This window comes from Aethalodelphis obliquidens, unplaced genomic scaffold (assembly GCF_003676395.1).
Source record: "Aethalodelphis obliquidens isolate GAN/ISIS:26980383/991018 unplaced genomic scaffold, ASM367639v1 scaffold26, whole genome shotgun sequence".
NCBI classification, from domain to species: Eukaryota; Metazoa; Chordata; class Mammalia; order Artiodactyla; family Delphinidae; genus Aethalodelphis; species Aethalodelphis obliquidens.
Window position 1 is genome coordinate 14,590,634 of NW_020837970.1, and position 6,782 is coordinate 14,597,415.

The window sequence follows — 6,782 nt, forward strand, 5'->3', positions numbered from 1 at the left end:
GGAGCGCGGGTTGGGAGAGTAAAGCGCCTTTCTCCGCTGGGCGGAACCGCTTCTTAGGAACTGGCACTTTCTCTGTAAAATGGGATCAACAGTTACTATCCAGTCAGGAAGTTACTGCGTCGCCGCGGCCCACACAGAGGATGCTGGCAAACATTCCTTTTCACCTTTCCTTTTCTAATTCCACAAAGTGGGGAAAAGAGCTGTAGGCAGCTGGGGCCAGGCGGACCCACCTGGACCAGAATCTCTTTGGATTGGAAGTGTAGGCGGATGCGACCCAGAAAGCTCTCGCAAAAACCCTCCTGGGCTCCGATTCTTCTCAGAAGTTGTTTGTACCCCTCAAATGTTAATAACCAAACGATTGGTATGGATGTAATTATCAATAATTATACGAATTATTGCTGATTGCGGGGCTCGTAGCTACTTTAATTAGTTTACCAGATTCTAATTAAGTTAAATGAAACATTAATAGGGAAAATATGCTTTGAAAAAAAACCCCAGGATTTTTAGTCTTTTCATCGCCACAACGTTGCCACCTTGCGACACATTTTAGGCATTACAACCAGCGTCCGAAGACCCCAGACTAGGGAGCCTTGTCTTAGGGAGAAAAAGTGGGGCTTGGGGAATGGTGAGCTGGCTGTTCTTTCGTGGTGTTTGTTCCTCACCTCGGCTCCCGGTGGTACCCAAGGAGGTCGGGCTCTGGAGTCCGAGGTCTGGGGGTGAAGAACGAGGTAAACATGCCTCTTCAACCTCCCACTCCTTTTTCAGCAGAGGAAGGCTCTGGGGAGGCTTGTTGGGGCAGGTGATGTCTATCTTCACCTGTCCCAGCAAATCCAGGGTGATAAACTGAGTGAAGCTGGAGGAGCAGATGGAAACAGCGCCAAGCTGCTTGCTTTTTCACTCACCTGGGAGAAACCAGTAGGTCGATGCCCACCTTCGTTTCCTCTGCCGTTCAGTGTAATGTGTCGGCAAGAGACACCTGGAAGATCTCTGGATTCCTGGGAGTAACCTCTGTGTTCCTGTGGCACTTGGTTAATGAAGCTAATAGGGTGCCCACCTCCCTGAGTTATCCTTGGTGTTTCCATTTCTCATAGGCTGTAAGTGCCTTGGCCATCGGGGCCACATCTTGCCCTTCCTTGTAACCTCCAACACAGGGCCCGATGCATCGCAGGTACTCAACAGATGTCTAGATAAATAGGTTCCAACTTTGTTGTTTATCTGGGTGCTGGAAATTTCTGAGGGAAGGAATCCCTAGGTGCTTCTGGACAGCAGCTACCGGGAAGTAGTTAGGCTCATTTGCGTAGTTAATTAAACACAGGCTTACTGCTCAGAATATCCTTCATCAATAGGATTAGTCTTGGGGGGGCAGGTGTCAGGTGAGGGATTGTCAACCTAGAACAGGAAAGCTTTCTTCCTCTTGCCACCCTCTTGCCATCCCGAAGAGGGTGCTCCTTCACTCCCTCTAATTTTGCAAGGTCACGGGGCACACACTTGTCCACCCATTCCCAGCTACCCTGATCTAAAGTCTAGCCTTGATCCTTTACAAAAATGTGACAAAAATGTGACCTGTCCTTGAATTTAGACCACCAACAAAAGCAGAACTGGACCTGCATATTCTTTGCATTAATTCTAAACAGCCTCAAGTCCCACTCTATGCCCCCAAAGGGAGCATAGTGTTTGGTTAAGAGCACAGACTCTACAGCCAGATTTCCTGTGTCTCAGTCCCTTCTCTGCCACTGACTAGTTGTGTGACATTGGTTGGGCAAGTTGTTGAATCTCTCTGTGCCTCAGCTTCCTCATCTATAACATGAGGGGGCAAAGGATACCTACTTCATAGAACTGTGCAGAGCCCTGAAAGTCAGCTAGGTCTTTGGCTTTTACAGCACTAGGAATTGCTTGTGTCTTTTCTAGTTTTTGCTCTGAGACCAGGGTTATGCCAAGAAGAGGGACGAAGGATGACGAGTTTCTTTAGAAGGAGAGAGAGCCAAACCACCATTGGTCATTTCCTCGTTGGACATCCCAGAAAGTGACCTTTAAAACTACTCACCCAATTATCCAAGTGGCCTCCAAGGAACCAGACATCTTTGGGGGGAGAAAAGAAAGCCAAAGATTGTCCTCTAACTCCATGAACTGGAGGCCGTGAGCTGAGGAGGCGCAACGAGAGGTCCCACGGATCCCTATTCTCGGCTGTTACCTGGAAAGGATCATTTCATCTCCATTGAAGAGAACAGAAATGGATCCTTGATGGTACGCTGCTCGGCAGCTCCGAGCGCCCGGCGGGAGAGGGCCCGCCGCTGCCCTGGGGCGGCCCTGGGGCTCCGAGACTGTCCGTGTGCCTTGACTAAAGAGAGCACAGAGCCTGGGAGCGGTGCGGCCGCTGGAGACAGACCAACCTGGCTCGCAGCGGCTGCAGAGACCGCCAGGCGGACTACGCGCGTGCTCGGGCACCAGCAAAGCATATGCACCAACATTTTTCCCCTGGAAAGAAATTGGTACCTCAAAAAACGCTGAGAAACACATCACAGGAAATCTGAACTTTGTCGGCCTTTTTTCCCTTCTCATCTTACTCATTAGGACTGCTTTTTGCAGTTGAATTACCTGGGGGCAGAACCTGGGTCTTTTCAGGGTCTGTGCCTCTAAAGGTCTTATCAGGTCTTGTTTCAGCCACTTTGTAAGTGATCATGCCCAGGTGGCTTTACCTCTCAGTGTCTCCTGTGAAATGGTGGCAGTAATACCCACAAGGTAGGGCTGTCAGGAATATTAAAATGAGATACCGGTGAAGGCCCTGGCCCATGGATGTTCAGTAAGGAGTGTGCATTATTATTACTTTATTTTTTTAAGATTCAGAGGCAGCATGAGGAGTCAGTCTTGTTCCAAGTTCCTGGTATAGTACAACTTATGTTTATGGTAGCACTAAGGTCCTGTTATGTTTTGGACATGAAACGGATCAACTTTGGCAAGGCCATTTCCTTAAGTGTAAGGTACAGTAGAACTCAGGATAATGCAGAGGGAAGCAGAAGCAAGATTTGAAAGGTTGAAGACTGGGGCCCGAGAGCCAGATGTGAAAAGCACAGCAAAGCGATGAATCTGACTGCCCACACTTTTACTCCATCTCCAGGGACTACAGTTTCCTTTGTGTCAAACAAAAAGTAGAACCTGTATGTGTAAAGTGTTTGCATCAACGTGCAAACTGTGCACCTGGTAAACTCAGGGACAAAAATATGGAACGCTTCACGAATTTGCGTGTCATCCTTGCGCAGGGGCCATGCTAATCTTCTCTGTATCGTTCCAATTTTAGTATATGTGCTGCCGAAGCGAGCACAGTAGTACTTGCTTCTCGCGACGTTAATAAAGCTAAGAATATAAAAACTTTTACGATTATGGTGATTACACTGTGGCCCTTTTTTAAAAAATTTCACAGTATACAAGACGTCTTGACCTTTTGTATCACACAACTCTCATGTCTTTGTAATTACGGCCAAATTAAATTTAATAGTCTCCATAACCTTCTTACATTCTATATGCAAATGAAGGGACCATGGGAAATTGGCCCTCTGCCCGCCCGACCTGTGCGCGCCTAGCGGACGGCGCCGGGAGACACGCTCGGTCACGTGGTGCGCGGTGCTCGCGCGCCTCTTCCGCGCCGGCCGGGCTGAGCGCGCAAGGGTCGGCCTGGGGTCTTACGAGCGCGGCGGAGGGGAATGTTGGCAACGCTGTGGAACGCCAACTAGGCGTGACGGCGTGTGCGGGGCGAGAATGCTTTTTTGGGACGAGGGCCCGTGGTGCCAATGAGGTCCCCACAGGAGTACGGTCCGGTACCCCGAAACGCTTGCGAACCGATGGTCGGGCTGAGACCCGTGCGTGACCCCCGCGCGTGACCCCCGCGAGGGCTGGAGCAGCCGACCGTGAACCGGAAGGGGCTGGGCTGGGGCGACAGTGGGCGCCAGCGTAGGAGCGGCCGTGACTTGCCGCTGCTTCCCTCGGGACTCTCAGGACCATCGCCACTTGAAGCCAAGGGGAAGAGGGAGGGTGTCCTCTTTGGGGCCCAGGCTTTGCATAGAGTGACTCGGGAGTGGTGGCGGTTTGGGAAAGGTCACCACCCTTTGATCCAGTCCTGGGGCAGGCACCTAACCTGGTCAGTGCCCTCCCCCGCCAGTTTGCATGTTAGAAAACTGAGCCCCTAGTTGGTTAAGCTATCAAGGCCAAAATTATCCTGCCAGTGGTGAAAGAAGTTGGGATTTGGATGCAAGTCTGGTTTCAAAGACTGATCTTTTCCTCTTCACAGTGGAACTCGAGAGAGAGAACATTTGGGACCAGGAGCGTAGTCTGCCCTTTTCCTCTTAAGCAATACTCCCAAGGTCTTATCAGCTCAGACTTTCATTCCTGCCTTCATTTCTTCACCAACTGTAGAGCACCTATGACGTGAGCGCTGGGGCAGCAGGGGTCATGGAGCTTCCATTCCAGCAAGTGGGGGGAGCATTCTCAGTGCAGAGACAGACTAGAAAGAACATGCGGTATAGAGCATGGCTGGGGAATGAAGCCCACTTCAGTGGGTAGACAGGAGGGAGGGGACAGTTGAGTTATCACTTGATGATAGGGATGTAGCCCTGAGAGGACAGGACAGAGAGTTTCAGGCAGAGGAAGACCTTGGGGTCACTTGAGTCGGTTTCACCCATCTGGCCCAGTCCTTCAGGGGAGGCGATGCTGTGGAGGTAGTTGGTCCTTCAGGCTGAGGTCTGGTTCCATACTGTGAACCCATCTCAGCTTCAGCCAGGGAGCACCTGGCCTGGCCTTTGGGGACTTCGGAGCTCCTCCCCTCACCTGTCTTCAGTGAAATGGAAATCAGGTGCAGGCAGCCCAACTTCTCATCTGGCTTCTCTCTAAATAAGCGGTAAGCAAACACAAACCTCAGAATGCTCATATGGCCTTTATTGAGTGAAAAGAGCTAGTTTGGGCAATGATGTTTCCCTCAGATTTACAAAAGAGAATTGCAAATAACTAAAAAGCATATTAGCGTTGATGGGAGATGATGCTAATCTTCAACTAGCATCCACGTTTTTCTTCATTTGTTTAGGAGAGCCTTTTCGACACAGTCGATGCACACACGTGTCATGGTGACAGGTACATCTTGTGGGTTCATAACTGCCTTACTGTGGAAACCAGCAGGAGATGGACCAGGTTTTTTGCTGTTTGTGTCTACTTGAGCTTGTGTTATTTTGAGCCAGGTGGGTTTTCTGTTTGTTTTTTCTTATTGAGCAGTTGTGGTATAGAGGTGAGAGATCTGAGTTTTAGTTCCCATTCCTCCCTGCACCTGTCTTTGTGACCTTGACCAACTCCCTGGACCTCTCTGGTCCTGTTTTATCTTCTGCCAAGTGAGGAAAGTGCCCTACTGACGATCTGTAACATTTATGTAAGCTTTGACTGGCTGTGATTTTTGTAACTGGGTAAATGATGAACTTTTTCAAGACTATAATTAGCAAGATGTTAAAATCCAACACTGGTTTTGTTTTCTGCTTTAGAAGAGTACAGCATGGTGGTCATCCTTGGGGCATAGAGGATCCCAGGAACAGTCCACAGGGGCTGTTGTGGACCTAGGGTCTGGGACCTGCTGAACCATACATCGCCTTCTCCTGAGCCCTGAAGGCCCAACAAGGAGGAGGCGGGGGGGGGGGGAGCATGAGACGGCTCCGTTTCCTTTTTTCTTTTAGCTACTACGGTGACTGTTTTAGCTACAATGGAATTTTTTTCATAGGTCTTTTTTTTTTTTTCCTCCTTTACTGAGCTACTATGGGCACTGTTTTCAGTCGTTTGGGTTTGAGTTACCAAAGGCCCTGGTTAAAATTGCAGTTACGGACTTCCCTGGTAATGTAGTGGTTAAGAATCTGCCTGCCAATGCTGGCAACACAGTTCGAGCCCTGGTCCGGGAAGATCCCACATGCCTTGGAGCAACTAAGCCCGTGTGCCACAGCTACTGAGCCTGTGCTCTAGAGCCCGTGCTCCGCAGCAAGAGAAGCCACTGCAATGAGAAGACTGCGCACCACAGAGAAGAGTAGCCCCCGCTCGCCGTAACTAGAGAAAGCCCGAGCACAGCAACGAAGACCCAATGCAGCCAAAAATAAAAGTAAAAAAAAAAAAAAAAATTGCAGTTACCTTGCTGGGAAGGGACACCACATAGGCTAACTAACTCCTGTTCACTCAGCTTAGTATGAGTCCCTGCCCTTAAAGATCAGCACAGGATCTTATGATGTACTGTTTCATTTTAATGTCTCTGAGAGATAAGCACAGGGGAGTTTATTATTCCTGATTTGTTGATGGGGAAAACCTAAGGCTAGAGAGGTAAAGTGATGCAGCTAATCAGTGACAGTGGAATTTGCTCTCGGATCTCTCTGACTCCAAGTGCTAACTTTGTACCCAGAAGGAATATGGTAATACAGTTTGAAGGGTTCTAGGAAGCGCTCTCTCAAATCTCTCTCTTTGCTGCCTCAAATTCATATTATTTTGAGTTGTTGCTATCTTAAGGCTTCACTGTGATTTTCGTGTACTCTGAAAGAGTGTTCAAAAAGAATTGCCAAGTGCAAGTACAGAGCTGACCAGCTTCTCTGTGGCTCTGTCAGTTTCTCTATGTAGGGTTACAGGGTTGGAGAAGTGTGATACCCCTTCCAAATCCTCGCTGCACCAGTCCAGACATTACTCACCCCCCAGGTTACTCTGATAGCAGCTGTGGAGCAGGGGAGAAACTGCAATGGCTTTGAGCCAAGAAGAGTCGTGTGATGTCCCAGGGATGA

The 6,782-nt window shown here is 49.3% G+C and overlaps 1 non-coding gene across 1 annotated transcript; it reads right to left on the bottom strand.

Moving 5' to 3' along the window:
* Nucleotides 1–3,212: 3,212 nt before the first annotated feature.
* On the bottom strand, nucleotides 3,213–3,319 carry LOC113629392 (U6 spliceosomal RNA). The gene has a single exon (XR_003436522.1). It is a non-coding gene; the product is annotated as a U6 spliceosomal RNA (small nuclear RNA).
* Nucleotides 3,320–6,782: the final 3,463 nt, after the last annotated feature.